Source organism: Hetaerina americana, unplaced genomic scaffold (assembly GCF_022747635.1).
Source record: "Hetaerina americana unplaced genomic scaffold, ioHetAmer1.1.p SCAF_7, whole genome shotgun sequence".
In the NCBI taxonomy this organism is placed as follows: Eukaryota; Metazoa; Arthropoda; class Insecta; order Odonata; family Calopterygidae; genus Hetaerina; species Hetaerina americana.
The window spans coordinates 84,168,177-84,194,237 of NW_027287316.1; positions in this window are offsets into that span (position 1 = coordinate 84,168,177).

Here is a 26,061-nt window from a genome sequence, read left to right on the forward strand (position 1 = left end):
CTAGTATCTATTGTGGTAGGGCCGCGTTTTGCTCGCCTGGTATTTCATCTTCCAGTAATTACTTAGTGACTTATTATTCTCTCAAGGGTGAACTGAACTCCTCAATGCTCGCACCCTGAATCCCTTCCAGCTCCGGGGATATTTCTCTTTCTGAATATGCTATGATTTTATTATCTCTTATTTGAATCATCACATTTACTATGTTATTACATAGGAAATGTTTTCAAGTTCCAAGGTCACGCAATTTTTTTCTTGAAACTGGAAATTGAAAGACGTGGTTGATTATACCCGCATCTTTTTTTTTAAATTAATGACAAAGATGGCATTGTCTCAGCGTGTACAGGATTCATGTAAGTAGTTGCCGCTAGATTGAGAAGCTTTTCCAATGCTTAAAATGGAGTCGTTTAGTGGAAAAGACCGGACTGTAATTATAAGTTCTCTCCAATTGTGTGTGTTTCGCCATCCAATGTGTCGAAACTCATTAGATTTAGAACTTGAAGGCTCTTGGTAAATGAAGTCAAGTAGATTTTCAAGTTGTTTGGAGTAGTAATTATTAATGCTCACAATATTTTTCTTACAACATTTGTAGCTTCGTTTACAGTTTATTTATTTCGCCGTTTCGGTCTTGTAAAGGCACGACAGTTTCCAATTACCCTTTTCATCTGTAGCTAATGGCCTAAAGTCAGTGGGGTTTTCATCAACTAACTAGCCCACTATTATTTCATACAGTTATGCAGGGAAAAACGAATAACCTTTTAAGTTTATTCCCATTAGCTGCGGTATATATCACGCGCTTTCAAATCGAGTAATCATTAGATTTGCTGGTGCATTTCATCGTGGAATTTAATTCCCTCTTGTTTCCTCAAAGCTGTCTTACTCCATTGCTATGCTAACGCGGATTGTTATTGTCACGTTTGCAACGTTTTGCTGGGTTTGAGCATCGCCATTGTTCCTCATTTGAACTACGTGCCACAGTATTATATTTTCAATGGATGTTCACAACGTTTCAATGCCACCGTTGAGTAGTGTGCTCTCTGATAATCAAGGTAACATGTTTTTCACTGCAGCTGTAATTGTGGAGAGCTCAACCCTTTCGTTTTAGTTTTTTTATAGATTTTACTCTTTTTTTCCGTTAAGTTAACATGACCATATAACTACTAATTATATAATTAGAAATTATATCTGCAGCAATGACTGAGTAACTAATCTTAAAAAGATATAAAATTTTGTCTTCCGCTTATGGTATATAAACGAACTGATGCAAGTTTGGTTTGAGAAGTAATTTATTACTTAGTAGTATTAGTTTTAAGGTAGGCAACCGGCAGCTGAGGTCACTTGAGTCATTGGGGATGGGTGGGAAAGGATGAATGGTGGAGATAAACCGCCTAGGGGTCAGCAGTTTAACGTCACATCCGACGGACGGCGTACTCACTCAAAGTGCCCTCCACAAAGCACCTCAAGTAGGGAACGAGATACCACTGAAAAATATCTACCCTCTCTAGGATTCGAACCCAGGAAGCCAGTGCTTTAGCCACCGGACCATTCCAATCCCCATTTAGTACGTATAACTTCCGTTTCAAAATATATAGTATTAGTCAATACTCTCATCCCAGTTAAATGTTGAAAGGGTGAAATCCCACCCGTTGTCCAAAACTTTTGTTTACATTTCAACTCTGAACTAATGATAGTTATATTTATAGTAGTTATTTCAGCTCTTGTTTACATATTCCGTAATGTTTAAATCTGCTCGAAGGCTGGTTTGAATGGTGGAGTCAGAGCTCACCTGGTATTTTATGAAGCCCGTTGCGGGGTGTGAAATTCACTCATTATCAGAGTAATAACGTGGGCCAGGTCTGTTCCCAGTGCCACCTATAGTTTCCCTGGAAGATATTGTAACCGAGAGAGCATACTGCTTGGGTGAGATAAGGGTCCCCAGACGCGTTCCGGAGTATCAAACACTGGTTCTACGGTTAGTAGTCCAACGCTCTACCCACTAGACTCCCGCGTTTCCTTGGAACAGTTTGAGATATATTTTATTTTTCATCATAAGTCAATGCAAAAATGAGAAAAATTGAACTGCTAGAATCATAAAATAAATAATATAGCTTTCCATAAGAGGCGGAAGTAGAATTCTGTTTCTGGACATCGCGGAGAAATCAATGGGCGTCGCACAAAAGAATGGACTCAAATGAATCGCGCGACAAGTAAATGAATCATTTTTTGGAATCTTTAAAAATCTACATTTTTCGTAATCTTACTCCCTTGTGTTGAATTATTTTCAATGCATAATTGTAAGCAAATATTACGAACACAACTCTCAACTGTTAAAAGGTAAATTTCCATCGAGCTGTTGCGGCATGGCCGAGTTCCTCGTTGCTTCGGTTAACAGAGCAATTAATCGGGAGACTGATGAAACTTGGAGCGTTATGCCCACCGCATGGTCGACTCGGGGAATATTCGAAATATTCGGGGTGTCACTTCCCTTCGATGGGCGCCCACTCGCGTTAAGCATTGCTCGGGAAATCTTAGGAGGATTGGGGGCGATCGGGGGGGGGGGGCGCCGCGAGGAGATGAGGTGTAGGCTGAGGGGGGCCCCTACCAACGGCCTCCCACCAATCTTCGATGGAAATGTTATATTTAAGTTGCTTTAAATTTTCAATTACTTTTTTCTCACTTATAAAACAGAACAAATATTATTACAGATTAATTAAACAAGAAAAATCAATAATTAAGGAGTAAAGTAAAATTTAAAAATGTATATGCAAGTCAAAAATTTACCTAAAAGAGAATCGAACCATTGACTTTCAGGTTATCAATCCAAAGCCTTTGTAACCCACCAATCTGTAATAGAAATGTAATGTTTAAGTTGTGTTTAAATTTACAATTACTTTTTTATTATATCAATTGGAAAAAATAATAAATAAAAAATATAAAATTTAATGATTTAAGAGTAAAATGTGGGTGAAAAACTTTCAGGTTGTCAATCCAAAGCCCACGTGTCCCGGAGAAAATGCCCTCATCCTCGCTGAACCCACTCCAGCAGGCAGAGGGGCGTATTTAATTCGCGGATTGAGCCGTCGGCATGGGGGAAAGGGGGTGGGGAAGCCGTTGGCAAGGGTCGGAAGGGGAAGTGGGATCATCCTCCGACGTCGAGGGTGACATACGTAAACTCGTCGGTGGGCGGAACGGCGTATTGCGGCCTTCTTCGGTCTTTTACGGGCGAATTATGCGCAGGCGGCGACGTGCCGCGTGTGATGGCGCCCATGCGCGTCTCCACCGATCCGGATACCCGGCGCGAATGAGGGGCCCGAGTGCGTGGGAGGGGCGGAGGGAGGGAGGGGGGAAGGGGGGGGGGTAATTCCAGCTCGGAGCCACGCCGAGGAGCGAAGGAGGTGATTGCACGCGATGAGGAAACAGTTGACGACGGCAAAGCGACTCCTCCTTTCCACTCGTGTTTGTTATTAACGCTAGTTCGCCTGTTGCGGGTCGCTTTTATTTGATACACCCAGCAAAGTCTATTAAGCGATTTCATGGCCTCTTATGGACTACGTTCCGTTTCACTCCCGAGCCTCGGCAAACGCTTGACCAAGAGCCCGAAGAGCGAGCAGTAGAAACACCCCGTATTTAAGCACCTCATACTCTCTAGTCACTCCAGGGGTACAGAGGAAAGGGAAGAGTTTGCATTTATAGCAATGTGAAATTATTTCAGTGAAGACAGAAAGATAATAAAGTATCATTAAATAATAAAAAAATTTAGGAATTCCTTGGGAGTTGTCATAATGATGATAACCTCCTTCAAATCGTGTGGCAATTTTTTAATGATATTTTAAAAATCCATCTACGTAATTAGCTCAAAAATCATTTAGTTGTGTACGGAAGAGGTTGTTCTTCCGAAATCTGACACCGCAGTAGTTGCCCGCTGATCAGTAACCAGGGACTTCGCACTCTGCGCAGGTCTATGTCCCATGTTGCGCAATATATTTTACACCCCGCATTACTATGAAGCATTATTCGGATGAAGTGGACCCCATCCTAGAGCAGTGTTGCAGTATTCATGATGGCACCCAGCCACGGCTTCGGTTGTAACGGCGAGATGCGAAGGAACTGCGGGGATGAATTCCAGCGAGGCAGCGATGAGAACAAAAACGGTTCGACTTCGGCAAGTATACGAGGCCGCGTTCCACCAAAAAGGTGTGTGGCAAGGGGTGCAATCACTTGGTGGAAAGGGCGAGCGACAAGAGAGGATATTGGAGAGGAAGGCAAGAGGGATGAATATCCGTTTAGCCACTATCAAATAAGGTGCAATCTTTGGTACATCCTGAGGGAAAGACTCATTTTCAAGCAAGGGTTAATTCACTTATAAATTAATTATTTGTCATGAAAAATAAGGAAATTAAAATCGATCAAAACCATCCATACGACAGGCCTCCACCAAAACAAGAAAGGTCGGGCAGAACTGAAAAATAGGAAGGGGAAATTCCACCATTGCATAAATATGCAACTCATTGTCTTCGCCCCTAAAGTCACCACCGGTGGGGAACGTGACACGCTTCTGTGGGCAGAGGATGAAGCCACGTTCCTTGACCTTGGGGTTACTTCTACCGACAATGCGTCTATTAAATCCCAGTTTTTTATGTCCTTACCCGCAGACTACGTAGGTGGATCACCCAAGTTAAGTGTTTAGTGATTGTAACCCCTAGGTTATTTACCGTTTCTACTACTTCCAGGTCGACTCCAGGTAATTTGTAAACCAATGCCGTCGATCTTTTAAAGAAATTTACCACAAATAATTGTAATGAGAGGAAGACAATCCCCATGTTGTGCACCGTTTCGGGCCAGTAAAGTTTTGGGACCCGGATATTGTTGGATTTAATGTCTTTGTACAATTTGATAATTCCTTGTTCGTATTAAAATCCCCTAAACAGACCACGGTTTGCTCACCCCATTTTATCTCCCTAACACGCGACCAGAACGATTTAGGGTCACTTTTCAAATACGCACATTGTATTTTACGCTTGAAGAGACGTAAGACGCAAAGTAATTGTGTTTTGGTTTCAATTTTAGAGGATCTATACTTGTCCAATAGCTGTTTATTCTCCGAGTATGATGTGTTTATGCATGCTTTCTTCACCCTAGAGTGTAACATTCTTTGCTTTAGAAGGGCTTCTCTAACGCCTTTATTGTACCACCGTGGGTTGCGATTTGTCTTAACGTATTTTATTGGGATGAAGTCTGTGAAGACCTCTTTCATTAATATGGACAAATTGTGTCCATGCTTCTTCCACATTGGCATGACTTATACGCGTTTTAAAATCGGGTAATGAAGCGTTTTATTGATTGGCAAAAGTTTTCAAGTCTGCTTTATGTTAATTATACATTTTTATTTTTGGTTTGACCATCTTTTTTATTCCTACGTCGAAGTTGACATTAGCGGATTTATGGTCACTCCAGCCCTCGTCATTTGATACGCTCATCATTCGCTTTGGCGTGTCCGTAAGAAATAGGTCTGATATGCCATTTCCATGTGTAGATGAGCGTACTGCTTGATGAAGGGAGTTTCTCTGCGCTAATTTCAATGATGAATTACAAGAATCGCGGTCGCGGGTCCTAGTTTTAATGATATAGCTGTCCCAATCGACAGCGAGGAAGTTAAAGTCACCACCGATTATGTTGTTGCTGTTAGGTGCAAATTGGTGTATTTGCTCAACGAGTGCATGGAGTGTTGGAGCTCGTCTTGTGTCTGGAGGTCTATGAAAGGAGCATCAATATCAAACGTTGGGTTGATTAGATCTCAGTTGAGTGCACCAACCAATTTCTAAGTTTGAAATAAAATGAAAGTATTGACTTTGCAATTTCACGCACTTTATTTAAAACGCGACCCAGATGAACGTCATCATCATTCGCCCTGATGACGACGTTCAACGTCGATCCGTGGGTCGTGTTTCCAATAAAGTGCGTGGAATTGCGAAGTCAATAATTTCATTTCAATATGTCATGCAAGTTCCATAAAGTCACACCGGAGAAGATTAACTTTCAATGTTATTATTTTCAAATGCAAATGGTCTGCTTTCAAAAATGCTTTTCACTTCCACGAAAACTCCTCCTCCGGGTCTTGTACCTCTATCGCGTCTCTGCACTCTAACATTTATCGGTCGTTTATATCATCGTACAGCTTATTGCGCGTAATACTATATCAGTGCAATAACTTTGGATTATACGCCCGAGGTTCGTTCTCTTATTTTTGAGGCACCTGCAGTTTAAATCGAGGATAATTATGGACTATTTTTATTTTGAATGACACCCGTAATTATGATTGACTGTAATTTAGTACGCGTTTGTGAAGTGCGTCAAATGCCTATGAGTTCTAATGCCAATGTTGCCCGTTTCTTTTATATGGTTACTAGCTGACCCGGCGAACTTCGTACCGCCTAACAATCAATGAGCAGTCTAGTTACACCATTTATAAATCAAGAACGGCTGTACCGATTTTAATCATGCAGAAAATTCAATAAAACAAAAGTATTGCAATGGCTTTTCAGAGAGAAATGTCTTCATTCAATCTATGTATGCAATCGGGTTTATTCTCTTGAGTCACGCACATTCTGACATACTGCATTTTTTGTTTTTTTATCAGGTGTAAGAACAAATAAAGCGGATGGTTTACCGACATTTGAACATGCCACATATGAAATGGAGAACAACACGGGTTTTCTAGATTGAGACCCCAAACACTCAATGATTGGCCTTGTGATCTGTTAATCGTCATCGCGAATGCAACACAAATTGGAAATTTGATTCATTTAAACTCAAAGGGCATATCGGCTGAGAATCCTCGGAATGAGAACTTCCTCATCTTTGAATTTTCCTTTCTGAGTATAGTCTCGTAAATCACATTGATCATCGTTTTTTTTCACCAAACGCCATGTTCCATTGCACAGTTTTGGTTGGTTTAGGTTTCGAAGCATCATGACCACCGGGCCAATCTTCAGCTGTAAATTGAGCATTGATAAGCCAGGCATATCCAAGGAGTTTAAAAATTCAGATGGATAGTTTGTTACTTCGTCTTCGCTTGCTGCAAAGTCAATTGATTTGAATGAAGTCAGAGTACCAAAGACTTGATTCTGACTTACGAAGTCTAAGTCATCCAAATCTTTGTCCTTAGCCGCCAAAATTGCTCGCTCACTCGACCATTTGTGATATTTGTGGTTGTCAATGATATTCGGGAACACTTTGTTGATGAGCTTAGCTTTCGATGACATGGAATTGCAAAACTTCTGAGGCAATGAAATCAATCCGATCGTTTCGTCGACAGGAACACGACCATTACTGATGGTCAACAATAGCTCGGAGAAATATTCACCAGATGGGTCGTTCAGCAATGTAACTCTCACGTTTGTTGCCAGTTGAAGTTTCTTCACAGGGCACCACAGATTTGATGATTTGAGGCAAGCTTTTATTTCATCGGCAGCAGTCGACATTGAAATGACTGGCAGGGTTAGTCGGAAATCGCCAGACAGTAAAGTCATTGCGCCACCAAAGCATCTCGAGTCATTGCGCAAATCTTTCGAAGTCCGGTCTTCTGTGCTTCCAATGCGTGTTCGTGCGCCATCGTGCATTCGACCCGTATGATGATTCCAGATACTACTAAAATTCTGGCCCTTGCAGACTGTTGCCAAATGTTACATGTCACTTGTTCAGAATTTTGTAGGTTTAACAGCAACTTTAGCGCTGAATGAGCCGTACTGCATCCTTCCAACAATGTAGCCGCTATGCCAGAAGAAGCAACTGCTACCGCAATGCCCAATCTCGCACGAACAGTGGCCAAATGCAATGATATGAGGAATGTCTTCCCAGTTCCACGAGGGGTATACAGGAAAAGTAAGCCACCATTTCCATCATCAATTGCCTTCATTAATGCAACATATACTTCCTCATGTTGGGGGTTCAGAAGGGGTGCATTCGTTTGAACAGATTGGTCAAATTCATGTCGATCATATTCACGTTCCAATTCTCGATTAAACACGTTGTTCATTCCACTTTCTGGCGCCGGCATTCCTAACTTCACTGATGAACTACCGCACATTAGGTAACACATGTCTTCATTCAACAGCAAAGGCTGGTTATGCATCTCCTCATTTTCCTCCATGCCAAGATTTCTTGAACTTACACGAATTCGATGTAAAATGCCTTCTGACAGGTCACTTGGATTGGATGGGAAGCATGTCGGAAGGATGATAGCAAATAATGTGCATATCTGACTTGGAGATGCAGAAATAGTTGCTTCAGCCATTGCTTTATCCCAAGTGACAGGAAGCGCGTCGCCTTTCTTCCGACGTTAAAATTTCTTCGATGAAGCGATGTGATACGATATTTTACGATACGATACTTTTAATGTGTTTATAAACCCAGGTATCCTTAACGGAGTCCCTGTAATCCTGTGAAGGATTCCACTTTGGGTTTGGGTGTTTGTGTCCGTAGTTGGTCACTGGCGAAGAAGCAATATTCCCACAAACTACTACAATATGTTATTCTGGTTGAGAAGTTGTGGTCAGCCACTGTCATGGAATTTCTTTTCCCACAAACCATCGCAACAAATTCAGTTTTCATTCCGAGGCGAATGATACAAAAGAAGAGCATCAGTAGAACACACATCCGGATCACCAGGAACCGCGTCACCTTGACTCCGACGCTGAAATTTCTTCAATGAATCGATACGATTAGATATTTTACGATACGATATCGTGATATGATACGATATTTTACGATACGATACTTTAACGATATTTAAATGGTCATTCTGCTATTCTGGGTTGAGACGAATCCAAAAAACTAAATATAATTAAAATCGACGATACGATCCTGTTACGATATTTTGATGGTTATTCTGCTATTCTGGACTGAGTCGTATCGAAAAAATCAAACATCATTAAAATCGGTTCAGCCGTTCCCGAGTTATAAATGGTGTAACTAACACGATTTACGACTTCGTTTAACATATATAGATCAATGATTATATCGGCGCTAGCCTTGTTGACAGTGGATTTCCTTGAAGTGCGTGTATATATTTTTTTATTCTGCGGTGATTGAGAAGTGAATGATATCACAGTGCAATTTGGAAAACTTAAATTGCGATTCCCATAATTTTACCTACTTTCTAGGAGATTCCCATAATTATATCTACTCTCTAAGCTACCATCTATGTATGCTAAACCTTCGAAACATGTGGCTGTAACCTACTCGCTACAAACTGCGATGACTTGGCAGTATAATGGACCCCCGAGGCGATTAAGGGGTACCCGACACGATGAACGACTTTCATCATTGAAGTCTCCTCCAATCACCCGGAAAAATCCCACCGTTAACCAATCCCAAACAGTTACCATGCAAGGGTCTGCCAATTCAATAGCATATTATTGTCCCTATTTCTTTGTTTCTGTAGTTATTTGGTCTATATATTCCCATGTTCATTCTATTCTAATGCGACAGGCACGATATGTACTCAGTTTTTTCAATCCTCTTGGCGCTGTTCTTGAGATTTCATCCTGTCCCAAAACAGTTGGTGGTCATTCTAAATCTACATCTACATAATACCACAAAAGCCACCTCAAGGGTGTGTGACGGGGGGTGTTAGGTTACCACCTGTAAAAGAGAACAAAGCCACATGCAAAATCAACACATCCATGCAAACCTAAACCCAAAGTGGTATACGGTATTATTATTATTAGGTAATCAACGGGTTAAGGTAGGTTTTTGGATGAACACAGCTACTAAATAAAATATTTTGTGACTCCTAAAAAAGCACAAAACCCAGCACACTACTCTATATCAGGTCCTTCTTCATCTCTGAGTATTTTCTTCCTCCATTCATCCCGTCCAACATCCCTATCCTGTTCCTTCCCGTTCCTCGTTTGCCTAACATTCTCCGCTCTATTACAGTCTTCAACATCCCACTGCCGGTCAATACCCCCTTCAGCCACTTTTTCTGCCTCCATAGGATTGCTTCCAACAAACCCCTCTCTTCGCCCACCATACCAAGTACTTCCTCATTTGTTTTCTTCTCTGTCCATTTCACCTTCCCCATTCTTCTCCACACCCACATTTCAAAAGCCTCCAGTCGACATCTATCCTCCCGCTTCAATGACCACGTTTCCGCGCCGTACATAGCTACGCTCCATATCAAAGTTTTTATGAGTCTTTTCTTCATATCCTTACTCAACGTCCCTCTCATCAACTCACTCCTCCTTGTGAAAGCCTCTTTGCCAAGCGCAATTCTTCTTACGTCCCTACTACTTTGACTGTGTTTTTCATTTTCTAACTCGCCGCCCCTGTCTTATCTTTTTTGAAACGGACGCTACATTTCATAACCATTAAATTGTGGTCAGAGTGGCGCATCCGCTCCCGGGAAGCTGTGGGAATTGATCACGCTGTTCCTAAATCTGTGTCTAACCAGGATATAATCTAGCTGATATCTTCCTGAGTCACCTGGCATATTCCATGTATACCTGCGTCTTTTGTGGTGTCTAAACCAAGTGTTGGTGATGACTAACCCCCGTCTCCTGCAGAACTCACCTGCTTTCTCCCAGCGGTAATTCCTCGTTCCTAAACCGTAGTCCCCCATCTCATAACCATCGCTTCCTTCGCCTACCGTCGCATTCTATTCCCCCATCACTATCATATGTTTCCCTGCAGGAACACTCGCGATTAATTTCTCTAACTGATCGTATATCCTCTTCTTCCTTATGGTTGCTCGGTGGCAATATATACCTGAATAATAACCAAGTTCGTCGGTTCTGCTTTTATCTCTACTGGTAATAATCTATTTGTTACCTGCTCTATGTTGATTATGGTTTTTCCTACATCTTTATTTAATACAATGGCAACCCCTCGTTGGCTCTCGTCCCCGCTGATGTGTATTATTCTATAATTATCGCTCCAGTGATCCCCGCTTACTTTCCATCTCACCTCGCAAAGTCGTAAAATATCTATTTTTCCCCTTTCCATCTCTCGCTCTATACTACCTTGATCAAAAAGTTCCCGCAATTTATTCAGAAAATTAAAAATACAAGTTTATTCATCTAAATCTATATTGTCCCCTTCAAAGTAATCCCCATCGACTGCAACACACTTATGCCAGCGCTTGATCCAATCCTCGAAACATTTTTTATATTCGGTTTTCGGTATGTCCATCAGTGCTTCCTGCGATTTTTCCATTACTTCCTCTCGGCTGCTAAAACGCGTTCCCCGTAATGGTTTTTTAACTCGATTGAACAGAAAGAAGTCACAGGGAGCCAAATCAGGTGAATTCGGTGGCTGTTGGATGGTATTTGTTGCATTTTTCGTCAAAAAATTACGAATAATGATAGCACTGTGCGACGGTGCGTTATCATGGTGCAAAATCCACGAGTTTTCTGCCCACATTTCTGGTATCTTTCGGCGAATTGCTTCACGCAAACGTCTCATAACGCCCAAATAATACTCCTTGTTTACTGTCTGGCCTTCTGGCAAAAATTCATGATGCACTACACCGTTGTAATCCATGAAAACCGTCAGCATTGCCTTCTTTTTTGACTGAAAACGACGTGGTTTTTTTGGTCTCGGCTCATTTGGTGAACGCCATTCACTTGCCTGATGTCTGGATTGCGTGTCGTACTCATAAACCCACGTCTCGTCTCCAGTAATGATGCTTTTGATGAATGTGGGATCGGATTCAGCCTCGCAAATCATGCCTTTTGCGACGTCAACACGGTCTCTTTTTTGCATGAAATTGAGGTCTTTTGGCACCAACTTTGCTGCTACACGACGGAAACCCAAATCATTAACCACAATGTCTTGGGCGGATCCATAGGCAATGTTCAAGTCCTCCGCTATTTCTCTGATGGTTAATTTGCGGTTATTGACCAACATTTCTTTTACTTTATCAATTTTTTCACCGACTTTCGATGTCGATGGTCTGCCACTGCGTTCATCATCTTCGATTGACTCACGACCACTTCTGAACCGCTCCTGCCACTGGTAAACGACCGTTTTTTTTAGAGAATCGTTGCCGAAACACTTTTCCAACATTTCCAACGTCCGTGCGCCACTAAATCCGTTTTTTACGCAAAATTTAATACAAGTTCGTTGTTGCAAATTTAAATCCATTTCTGAAATTGTAAAAAATCGCCAACACACACAGAGATAGATGTACTCTTGGCTACGTAACTTTTGCAAATGTCAAGTTATGACACTAAGATTTAAAGGGAATATCAACAACAGATGTACCAATTTAACAAAAAAAAACAGAACTCAAATCGGAACGATGGGAGCGCCACACGGTGGTTATTCCGGGAACTTTTTGATCAAGGTAGTATTCTCAAACTTTCCTGTCCTCATCATTGTCCTAACATTCCACGTTCCTATTCTAACTAATGTGGTCTTCTTCTCCTGCGTCTTCTGTCCTGCTGCTGCTGGTTTTCCCTTGCAAGGGTTTCGTGGGATGACGACCGCGGAAGCCTTGCCTCCCCCGCTGCCGGGCACGACTCACGGCCGATTGGGCCGAGCCCCGAAGTTGCCAGGGCGCAAAATATCTGTTTTGTCCATCTTTTAAATCTTGGGAATGATAGTTGAGGTGGTTTCCTGTTGCCTTCCTCAATAGTGTTTTTAACGTGACACCATCACTTACTGAACCCACTGGGGTCAGCCGCCATTGTAACCGCCTCACTGAGGAACAGATGCTGCGTGGACTACCTTTCGTCTGGCTCCTAACCTTCGACCTATCTGGCATGGGTGACCCTACTAGGAGCAATTTTTACTACTCCCGCCAGCACAGCTCTAGGGGTCATCGGAACGCACGAACCCTTCCACCACATCAAGGTTGTAGTCCGGGGAGGGGTGGCGTATTTTTGAATATAAAAATCCTGTCAACTTACACGCTTGCAAATACATTTACTATCAACTAACAAACAGTTGCACTTAAGAATGTTGCAAAGGTGTTAATTAATTTTTATAAAATTTATATTAAGGTAATTGCGAAAATGAGAAAAGAAACTTTATTTAAAAATTTGATGCGAGAGCTGAACATGAAAAACGATAAATATAAATGGAAAAGTTGGCACTAAGTTTGAATATATTGCTTTGCAAGTTAATATTTAGTCTCAATTTGAGTACATAAAGGAGCTAAGGATTTCGAGGATAAAAAGCATGAGTACGAACCTTGGTGGAGCAGGATATGGGAAGGGAAAAAATGTGGTTAAGTGTTAGGGGATTTTAAAACAATCGTCCGGGGTGGGGAGAGGCCTTAAGGGGGTTACGGGGGTCGAAATTGAACATTTGCGGTTGAAAGGCGATGGTGGTGGTGCGCTGAAATATCCATTTCTGCTAGAACAGAAAATAACAAACAACTGAATTTGTCCGAAATGTAAGCTTCACTTTCACTCACCTCCACCCCCCTCTCACCTGGAGTTAACCAATTAGGAAATGTCCGACGATGCGGCGTTTACGGAGATATTCGTATTCCTTAGAATGAAGCAGCTTTAGTTCATGACCTAATAGCTACACAACGCCGGTACACCCCATGGCAATCAGAATTAAACTCAAAATTTGCATTGTGATTAATTTTGGGAAAAGAGCAATTCCTTCCCGAGCGCCTACTCCATCAGGAAGTAGACCGCATGGCAATGAAAAACCTAGGCGCTAGCCCCACTCCCGATCTCTCCTGGATGAAATACATGCCGGAATTAAGTGCACAAGATAACAAGAGAATCTGATTTATTAGAAGAGTACTTGGTAAATGTTATGAAAAGGTCAAAGAGAGTTGGTTATGCCTCATTTAGAATATGCTGCAAGTTTATGGGATCCTCACGAAGTTGGATTAATTGCCGAATTGGATCGCGTGAAGTGTAGAATAGCTAGATTTGTGAAACGTTTTTATGATAAACTAAGTAAACTTAACCGAAGGTAAAATTACAGATTGAATTTATTGCATAATTATGTTGAAAATGTGTTATTGTCCCCATCGTACTACGGTTGTAGAGATGATGCCACTAAAATGAGAGAGATTAAGTGTAGAACAGATAGATAAAGTAATTAATTTTTAGCATAAGGGATCAGAATAACATTGTTAGACCACACTAGGAGGGAAAATTATTCGGGTCAGGATTAGTCTAATGGGTGCAAACCCTAGGTGGCTTGAAGTGTACTATGTAATAATAATTAAAATATGACTCACGTATCCATATGCTGTTGCATTGATCTGTGGTGCAGATGTTCATAAACCCACCCCAAGATTCCATCCCATTCACTGCATTCAGGGCAATGATTCCTTGTGCTTGACAACTCGACATTGGTACTCTTGAGAATGAGATCTGGGATTTTACCGGTGATACATGTTTCTGGATAGTGTGGGCCGCATGTGGTCGAAGGACTTCATGTGGGAGAGGAATTGGGCCGGGCCAGTCGCCCTCGAACTTTGTCGGACGCTATGGGGGAAAAGGTTTTTGAAATAATTGAGAAGGCACGTAACAATTGAATAATTCGAAATGAGGAAATGGCTGGAAGAAATCGCGTGAAGCGATCGCATGGTCTACTCGGAGTACGTGGTCTGGGCAATAAATGCGCGAACTGGTGCAATCTGGCGGCCATGACGCGGACTATAGCCTCTACACGTCCACTAGTGGCGCTAGTTGCCTGAGACCCAATGAGCCGTCTGTGCTTGGCGGATCGTCGAGCTGTGCGTATGGTGGCAGTTATGTTAGTTTCAGTTGTCCTTGTTTTTACTGTTTTTCTTGTAAAATGTAAATTGACGAAATTACGGAGAAACGAATTAACAACACGTCTATTAGTGAAGTGCGGTAAAAGTTATCAAGGAATTACTGAAATGCTGACAGCTGTTAACGGTGACAATGCTCTGAAGAAAATATCCGTTTTCAAGTGGATTAAGTGTTTTAAAGATGGCCGACAAGACGCCACGGATGATGATGCAAGGCCGGGACGACCTTCAACCACCTGTGTCCACGACAGCATTGATCGTGTGCGGTCCCTTGTTCTGGCTGTTTTTCGACGTCCCTGGTCAAGAAACTGTCTGAATGATAGCTGATGAACTGAATTTAGTCAAATCAACAGCGCACACTTCTTTGACCGAACATCATGGATGGATCCTTCTCCGTGACAATGCACCTGCACATTCATAGTATTGATTGTTCGCCAGTTTCTGGCAAAAAACTTAATCACCATCCGTGATCATCCTCCTCATTCGCCAGATCTCGCCCCCTGCCACTGTTTGCAATTCCCAAAATGCAAAAAGGTGATTAGGGGACATGACTGGGACTATGTGGACGCAATTAAGCAAGAAACGACGAGGAAACTATCAAGCCTTTCTGGTTAAATCCCCTACGATTGCCGTGTGTCCCGAATAAAGGGCATCGAACGGACTACAGCGCATCCCAGCGGCTCCGAGCACGGCTTCGCTGGCGGACCGCGTCGTGCTCTCGCGAGGGCATTCGTGTCGGGGCGATGCACGCACGCGGCGCACATGAATACGGCTGCTTTCCCGTATGGAGGCACCCTCTCGTTATCTCCGATAGTGCGCGGGTAAGCAAGGTCAAGGTCACGCACGCCCCGGGCCCCCTCTTCGGTTGTTGCCGCCTGCAGCCACTCCTCTGTCCCAGGTGTTGACGCGGCCCGCGAGAGAGAGAGGGTTCGGCATGGCGCCCTGACGATCTGGCGCCACTTCATTGTCCGCCTCCACGGTGCTGCTGCTGTAGAGGTCGCCGTGCACCACTCGATCGAGGGAAGGGTCAATTATGCATCTCGGATTACACGGACGCTGGGTGATGGGGGCGCTTAATTGTGCAGTAGCGCACGAATTCAATGTCGCCGTTCTCTTCGTCGGACGGGCGAACATTCGCCGCTTCGCGCATCCCCGCTTTTGCTTGTTTTTTATCGGCACCTCCCCTCCCGTGATTTACTCTCCATCGAAGGATCGAAACGTTAATTTTATTTTGAGATTGTTTAATCAAACATGATCTCCAATATTATCATCGCGTGCCATTATTTTTAATGCTTTTTATTCCCCTGTCGGTTGTTGCAGTTTTAATAAAAAATTTATCATGGAATTTTCTTATGAATACCAACATTGAATTGTTTTGTATAACCTAATTTTTGTGAAAGATTTGATTAATAAATGGCATGATATTGCATTATTGCGAGACATTTTCAGTGACTGTTCTTCAGTATTATGCACCATGAATTACTTGCGGGTGTAGAAATATGCACCACGAAGTGGTCTTGGTATTTCAGTGGGTGGATAGCAGGGATACTGAGCAGAGGACCCGGGTTCGAGTCCGAATAGTAGCTCTGGGCACCCTCAGATTCTCCCAAAGTGTGTCACGTTTCTGGTACCACATCTTAAAAGGACGCTATAGGGGCACAAAGGGGATAAGGTACCCTAATTACCCTGATGTGCGAATGTCTCACGCCATTGGGCTTAGCACTAGTTTACCCCTCCATGTTAATAAAACCAAACTTCGGTAGGATAAATATTCTGGAATTTATAACAATTCATATATAATAATTATACAATTCTAGGTAACAATTACCTTAGTACATGATACCTATAAAATTAATTTTGTAATATATTTTTTTATAGCTTGAAACTTTAAGGTTTACATCAAAAGCACGGTAAATAACCTGGCCGTCGAGCAACATGTCAGACTGTTTGCCTGCCTGTGGCTACATCTACTTGTATATCTCCACAATACCCCGCTAGAGGGTGCGCGGCGCGTTAGGGGAGTGTTAGGTCACCGGACATGCTTGCAAAATAACAGCTCCACACGCGTATCATTTTGATCATGGCCACGAAACAGTTTAACCAAAAAAGAGTGTTCTTACATGCAACGGAGATTATGTCATTCATAACCATTTACAATGTGAGAAATAAATCCAATAGATTTGATCCCCTATCGCTTTCCACTCAGAAGTTTTGTGCAATCGATTGTGATTCTGATCGCATTTTGAAAGTATACCTATCTGAATTTAAATCATTTAGTTAGGTTTCTTCTAATACAAATATAATGAATTTGCACCAAGTAATCTCATGAATGTTTTTCACAATAACCTTGCATGAGCACCAAAATGAGAACTGTGATGGGAAACAATATACTGGTATAGCAGGAGAAGTCCTTTTGGAAGCATCGTTGGTATTTTTTAAAAATTGCGACGTGCTTGCGAGCAGTAATAGATTGGTGACAAAGTGAAAAAAGAAAAAAAATGCGGGGTGAAACTGTCTCCTCCTCTAAGCTGATGAATAAATGTTTAGGTCTTACAGTGCCACTTTGTGCCGTAATGGCATTGTCCCGTTACGAGACATGAAAGTGTATTTAATTTTACTCGGGCGACCATGGAGCCGTCTCACCGAGCAGATGGCCACCATACGTGTAGAGTTAGAACTTGCAAGCATTGTAAAAGATTAATGAGACTGCTGAAAGTCACCTCGGGTGGGCACGAGTGCCGACTCAAGGCTGCGTCACATACGAGGAGCCGTCCCGGCCGCAGCTCAGCGCCTTACCCACTCGAACAACGCCCTCCAATGCATCGAGTTGGAATCCCACCTGAATCACTATGATACATTTTTCCAGCACGCCTGAACGATCCTCTCTCAAATAATGGCGACCATTATAACTCACCTATAAGCCCACAAACAATAAATATATATATATATATATATATATATTTATTGTTTGTGAATTAAATATATATATATATATATATATATATATATATATATATATATGTATTTATATATATATAAATACATATATATATATTTATACATATATATATACATATATATATTTTTTTTTTTAAGTTAATCTACCGGTTAAGGTAGGTTTTTGGATGGACACAACTACCAAAAAATATTTTAATACTCCTAACAAAACACAAAATCCATCATCCTACTCTATATCAGGTCCCTCTTCATCTCTGAATACTTTCTTCCTCCCTTCATCCCGTCCAACATCCCTATCCTGTTCCTTCCCTTTCCTCGTTTGCCCAACATTCTACCCTCAATCACAGTCTTCAAGATCCCACTGCCGGTCAACACCCCCTTCATCCACTTCTCCTGCCTCCATAGGATTGCTCCCAACAAACCCCTCTCTTCGCCCACCATTCCAAGTACTTCCTCATTTGTTTTCTTCTCTGTCCCTTTCACCTTCTCCATTCTTCTCTACACCAACATTTCAAAAGCCTCCAATCTACGTCTATCCTCCTGCTTCAATGACCACGTTTCCGCACCGTACATATCTACGCTCCATATCAAAGTTTTTATGAGTCTTTTCTTAACATCCTTACTCAAAGTCCCTGTCATCAACTCCCTCCTCCTTGTGAAAGCCTCTTTGCCTAGCGCAATTCTTCTCCTTACGTCCCTACTACTTTGACCGTGTTGGTCCAAAACACTACCGAGATACGTAAACTGCTCTACCTGCTCTAGTTTTTGCCCTCCCATTTTAATATTAAGCTTGGCCTTTTTCTTTCTAGTAAATCACACAACCTTTGTTTTATTAATATTGATTCTCATCCCATACCTGTCGCACTGAATTTCCAATTCACTCAGCAATGCCTGCAGCCCCTTGGCTGACTGACAAACTAAAGCTTGGTCATCAGCAAACCTAACTGATTTTACGATTCCCCGCCCACTTTCATTCCTACCTCGAGTTCTTCCCAAGCCTCTTTGATCATTTCCTCTGTATACAGGTTGAACAGCAACGGTGATAATGGGCAACCCTGCCTTACACCCCTTCCTAACACTGACCATCCTGACTCCCCGTTTCCCACCCGCACCCGAGCAGTCTGAGATATGTACAGGTTGCGGATTAGCCTCCTTTCCCTCCAATCTATTCCTATCTTCTGCAATATACTCATTAGTTTTTCCCAATTCACTCTATCAAACGCTTTTTCGAAATCTACGAAACAGGCAAATACCTCCTGGTTGTGCTCTATATTCCCCACGATTAATAATCTCAATACTGCAATGGCATCACGCGTACCTCTCCCCTTCCTAAACCCAAACTGATCATCCCCTAAGTAATCATTTGCCCTACTCTCTATCCTTTTGTTTATGATCCTGAGAAAAACTTTAGCTGCGTGGGATATCAAAATAATTGTCCTATAGTCCTCACACAGACTTACCATATCCTCGCACTGCGTCTTCCACCATGCTGCTTTTGCTTAATTTGTCGCCCGCCTACATTTCTTGTTCAATTCTTTGTACTTCATTTTCCCTAATTCTGTATTTACATTCTTCCTTTTTCGCCCCTCATCCATCTTGATAATCATCTCATCCGTGATCCATGGTTTCTTAGTCCTTTTAGCGTTAACGGTTCGAATAGTGTCCTTTGCGGCTTTAGACAACCCTTTCTTGATCATTTCCCATTTTTCTTCGGTAGTACTTAGCTCTTTACCATTCTCCATGATTTCCTCTACCACTTGTTTGTATTGCTTCCTTTTCAAACCATTTAATGCTTCTACATTCCATTTTCTAACTCGCCGCCCCTGCCTTATCTTTTTGAAACGTACGCTACATTTCATAACAACTAAATTGTGGTCTGAGTCCGCATCCGCTCCCGGGAAGCTGTGGGAATTTATCACACTGTTCCTAAACCTGTCTAACCAAGATATAATCTAGCTGATATCTTCCTGAGTCACCTGGCATTTTCCATGTATACCTACGTCTTTTGTGGTGTCTAAACCCAGTGTTGGTGATGACTAACCCCTGTCTCCTGCAGAACTCAACTGCTTTCTCCCCGCGGTCATTCCTCGTTCCTAAACCGTAGTCCCCCACCTCATCACCATCTCTTCCTTCGCCTACCGTCGCATTCCAATCCCCCATCACTATCAAATATTTCCCTGCAAGAACTCACGCGATCATGTCCTCTAACTGATCGTATATCCTATCGACCTCTTCTTCCTTATGGTTGCCCGGTGGCATGTATACCTGAATAATAACTATGTTCGTCGGTTCTGCTTTTATCTCCACTAGTAGTATTCTATCCGTTACCTGCTCTATGTTGACTACGCTTCTTCCTACCTCTTCATTTAATACTATGGCAACCCCTCGTTGACTCTCGTCCCCACCGCTGTATATTATTCTATACTTATCACTCCAGTAATCCCCGCTATCTTTCCATCTCACCTCGCATAGACGTAAAATATCTATATTTCCCCTTTCCATCTCTTGCTTAACATTCTCCAATTTCCCTGTCCTCATCATTGTCCTAACATTCCACGTTCCTATTCTAACTAATGTGGTCTTCTTCTCCTGCGTCTTGTGTCCTGCTGCTGCTGGTTTTCCCTTGCAAGGGTTTCGTGGGATGACGACCGCGGAAGCCTTGCCTCCCCCGCTGCCGGGCACGACTCACGGCCGATTGGGCCGAGCCCCGAAGTTGCCAGGGCGCAAAATATCCGTTTTGTCCATCTTTTAAATCTTGGGAATGATAGTTGAGGTGGTTTCCCGTTGCCTTCCTCAATAGTGTTTTTATCGTGACACCATCACTTACTGGCCGCCCCACTGGGGTCAGACGCCATTGCAGCCGCCTCACTGAGGAACAGACGCTGCGTGGACTACCTTTCGTCTGGCTCCTAACCTTCGACCTATCTGGCATGGGTGACCCTACCAAGTGCAATTATTAATACTCCCGCCAGCATAGCTTTAGGGGTCATCGGAACGCACAAGCCCTTCAACCACGTCAAGGTTGTAGTCCGGGGAGGGATAAGTATATATATATTTATACATATATATATATTTATACATTTATACATATATATATATATATATATATATATATATATATATATATATATATATATATACATATACTCATATATACAGAAACAGATATAAGGAAAAGGGATAGGAACACATATAAAGGACGAACACAATAGAGGTGGGGAAGGCGGAATCGAACGGATCACAAGAGTAAAAATATTTCCTCAACCGGGACTCGAACACCGGATCTTTCCACTTGCCGGGCGGATGCTCTTAACCACTTGAGCTATCGAGGATAGTCAATTTACCCTGAGATCCGTGGGTCTTATATGTCGCCAAGCGCCCCGATTCTTTCAGCCAAGAGATGGCGTCAGGGGGCAGTTTCACCCACCAAAGGAGAAATAGACAATACACAAGGAAAGGAAAGGACAGTGGGTTAGAATTCATACAACATCATACAGGAAAGGAACAGTGCGTTTCGTGGCACGCATAGCCAGAAGAAAGAGATGAGCCACATTGGCCAAATACACATTCAAACACGAAATCCCGCCAAACGGCGAATAAATACTCATATATACAGAAACAGATATAAGGAAAAGGGATAGGAACACATATAAAGGACGAACACAATAGAGGTGGGGAAGGCGGAATCGAACGGATCACAAGAGTAAAAATATTTCCTCAACCGGGACTCGAACACCGGATCTTTCCACTTGCCGGGCGGATGCTCTTAACCGGGCGGGTGTTCGAGTTCCGGTTGAGGAAATTTTTTTACTCTTGTGATCCGTTCGATTCCGCCTTCCCCACCTCTATTGTGTTCGTCCTTTATATGTGTTCCTATCCCTTTTCCTTATATCTGTTTCTGTATATATGAGTATTTATTCGCCGTTTGGCGGGATTTCGTGTTTGAATGTGTATTTGGCCAATGTGGCTCATCTCTTTCTTCTGGCTATGCGTGCCACGAAACGCACTGTTCCTTTCCTGTATGATGTTGTATGAATTCTAACCCACTGTCCTTTCCTTTCCTTGTGTATTGTCTATTTCTCCTTTGGTGGGTGAAACTGCCCCCTGACGCCATCTCTTGGCTGAAAGAATCGGGGCGCTTGGCGACATATAAGACCCACGGATCTCAGGGTAAATTGACTATCCTCGATAGCTCAAGTGGTTAAGAGCATCCGCCCGGCAAGTGGAAAGATCCGGTGTTCGAGTCCCGGTTGAGGAAATATTTTTACTCTTGTGATCCGTTCGATTCCGCCTTCCCCACTTCTATTGTGTTCGTCCTTTATATGTGTTCCTATCCCTTTTCCTTATATCTGTTTCTGTATATATGAGTATTTATTCGCCGTTTGGCGGGATTTCGTGTTTGAATGTATATATACATATATATATATATATATATATATATATACATATATATATATATATATTTATACATATATATATATATATGTATATTTATACATATATATATATATATAATAAATTGGACAGCTACAAACAATATAGAAACACATAAAAAGATCACTCACACGTTATTTCTTGATCATTTCGACGGAATTCTGCTCCGTCTTCATTGAAAGAAATAGAAGTAATAATTGCTGGAATTGTAGTGGTGAGGAGTGAGAGAGAGAGGGAAGGGGGCCAGGGGAAGGGGAGAACGGGAGGCGGAGGAGGGGTGAGAGGAATGGTTGGGGAGAGGAAAGGGAGAGGGGAGCGGAGGTAGGGAAGGAGGGAGAGGGAGGAGGTGGAATTGACACAAAATCGGAAAAGAAAACAATCTGCACACCGCAACTATTGCAACGTCCGAGACCCAGGTTTCAACTTACAAAGTCGTGATCAAGACCCTGCAAGTCGAACCAAAGGCCAAGTGCATCAAAACTCATGCGGAAAAACAAAGTATTCAACTCTCCGATATGCATCACTTCCACAAAGTGACAATTCAGGCCATTCCCATCAGTGAACGACATTGAGGCCCGGGTGCTGATAGGCCATACAGAGCCAAATGAATGCCATTTCAAGAGTTTTTAATTCTAAAGGGTCATCGGATGTGAGAAGGGACGCTGGGACGGAAACATTATAGCACTGGTTGAAAGGGATATTATGATGGGAAGCATGTTTAGGGATGGGGAGACCCACGGACAGGGAGGAGGGATTGCAGGATTAACAACCACCGCGCCTCGAGTTTTAACGAAACACATTCTCACTTGCATGATAGGACTGTTTGTTGTACGAAGGCGATTCTTCTGAAGTCCCACTGGGTCATTCCTTGCCAGCCCAGCGTAACCTTGTTACGTTTTTCGTTTGCTAGTAATATCGCTTCCTATGTCGTCAAAATAATCATATAAATTCACGAAAACAGGCACTCATACTAACTGCGCGTAATAAATCGTGAGAACACGTCTACTTCAAAGGACAAAAATTAAGAGGGAGAGAGGTGTGAAGCGGCGGGGGGGGGGGGGTTGGTTGCCGGGGCAGGGGAGGGAGAGAGAGTGAGGAGGACCAGAAGGGCGAATCTGGGATTTCACTTCCCTCTCCATGAAGAAATGACGGAGGTAGTGGAAATATCCTGGCCCCACACCATTTAGGTATGTCAGGCCACAAAAAAATGCTAAGGGAGATAGATTCCAGTGCAGATACTAGTAGATACAAATACTTGTTCTTTCCGCGTACAATCACGAATCATAATGGTAAGAAATAAAAGTCACTAGATTAATATTCAATTTCCAAGTCAGGGCAGGATTAAACGTTGTGTAGACATGAGGTAAATTCGTAGGTGCATGTGTATGTTAGTTGTTAGTATGTGTATTTGCATGCGTGTTAGCTATAAAGGTGTTTCTATGAATAGATACGACTATGTGTGTGTAGATTGGCTAGACTTCGTGGGAATTACTTACGGCTTAATTCTCTTTTACGAGTGGTGACCTAACACCCCCCGCAACACGCCCCTGCGGCGGCTTGAGGGGTTCCATGTAGATGCCGATTTTGATGTAGAAATACAAGCACACTGGGATAAAAAATCTATTTAGCGCAAACATTTAACAATATTTTACAGGTGAATCATAATTTAATGCAATTTTCAAAACGTTAGAAAGTACATAGTACGAAGCTTTTATAATTACGAGAAAGTAAATACAGTAACATCATCCTTTGGTATAACAAATGACATCGAGTAGTTTATTAGAATTTCGTTTCATTGAAGCAATATGCAAGTAGAGGGTTTGAGCGTTATTCTAAAATGTAGTAAATTCTTCTGACTGGAAGAAATCAATGAAAGCATCAAAGACTACCAAGTAGGTGGAGAGGATTCCATTGCGAGAATGCCAGGCGCCATGCAGGCATGATGCGTAATCCGAAGAATAATTGATAAACTAGCATGGCGAATCCTTCAACCCCCGCCGTGGAGGCTCCCCATGACTCGTGGGCCCCCATGCGACACTCGACCCGCTTGGTCCATCCAGGTACGTAAATACTCGGATGCTGGGAGCGTTGGGCGTGAAGTACGTTCGCGTCCCTGTGGCTGAGAAAGCAGCCCTCGACACCTACTATGTATGTGCAGTGGAATTGGGGGTTGGAGGGGGCTGACGAACCGATGGAATGAGCGAGCAAATGTTAGGGGAGCTCACTTTGTTTAATGGATGCCTTGTGCTTATTTAAGACTCATTTGAGACCTTGATGATGACTTGCCCCAGTGAGCAGTGACATTCAAACAAATTAAAAACGCCATTATTCGTTATTGGAATTCGAGTTGGATTGCCTCACGCCCGAAGGTTCTGCACATCCCAAGGGATGCTGCGGGTTTGTCTTCGAGGGAAGAAGAGTGCGAGGGTGGCAGCGGGAGGGGCGGGGTCCCTCCCTCCGGACTTCCTTTTTCTGTCCGGCGGCCCCTCGCTCGCCGGACAGGAAAAGGAAGTCTGGAGGAAGGGTCCGGAGAGAAGTGCGGAGAAGGCTGAATATAGTAGACGGGGAAGCGCCGTAGTTGCAGGCGCCATGGGGGGCGCCGGGGGTGGGGGGAAGGTCAAGTTTTGGAAAATTCCACCCGGAGCTCTACCAGTAGTAGTCATCGGGTTGGATAAATCTGCTCAAACTTAGGAAAAATGTTATTACCGAATAAACCAGTAAAATTGTTTATTACGTATACTTCTCCATAGTATTTACGGGTTGAAATTGCGTTGGTTTACGGGTTGGTTGCGGAGACGGTGCAGTGGATCTAAAGGAAAACAAACGAGGAGCTGTTGAGAAGGGTGAAAGGGGAGGAGTTGCTGGGAGAAAAGCTGGGGCTGCAGGAGAAATGGAATCGGGGCGATATGATTGGGAAGGGGGGTTGAAAACTGTGAGAGGAGTGAGGGGAGAATGTTGGACAAGCAAGGAAGGGGCAAGAATAGGAAAGTCATGTTGGATGGAATGAATGGAGAAAGGAAATATGCGGAATTGAAGAGGAGTTTATTATAAGGCTTATGTTTCATTAGAATAGGCTCAGAAATATAACTGTATGCCCCACCCAAAACCTTCCTTAAACAGCAGTGTGCCAAATAATTACGCTGTTTGAGTGCATGCGTGCAAACAATGAGTTCCTCTATTTTAGGGTTTTTAAAAAAGGCGAGTCGGAATGTATTTTAATTAATTTACACTTCTAACCGCTCATTAGTACGAATTCATTTTGCGTTAAAACTGCTTTTGTGATGAAAAGCGTATTTACAAAAATGGAAAACGTAGAATAACTTCTCCCTGACTCTTCACTTCCCCAAATGTTCATGCGTTTGGCTGGATTTCAGGTTATCTTTATTAATAAATAAAATCAAGATTTAGTTAAATTTTCTCGGAGTTAAATCCATGAAAAAGATTCTAACTTTCAAATTGTTCCAGGGCATTTCACAGATCTTAGTTATGAAGATTAACGCACGGATTTAAATATAAAATATATCCATCCGTTGTAGATTGAGAATTTTTCCCGTTTTTCATGTCGTTGCGTTTTCCTCTGTTTTCTCTTGCCTCGTTCTTTAATCTGTATGGTCGTGTTATTCCAGTGGGTCGAGCGCTTTGCTACTGACCGGGCTTAATAATAAAATTAGGCCATTTAATAATAATTAGAAATAGGTTATTGTAAAATGTTCTAGACCAGAGAAAACGTATAGAAGCTTTCGTAACATTAATATAATATGCTGAATCGCCGACTGTTCCTTTCGTAAAAAATGAGAAGTTGCCTTCAAAAAGATAAATGAAAGTTATGTTAAGCGCAGGTTAAATGAGTATCATATCTTGGTATTTTAAATTCAAAATAGTATTTGCTTGTGTCGGTGTGATAGGCATGCATTCATAGGGCA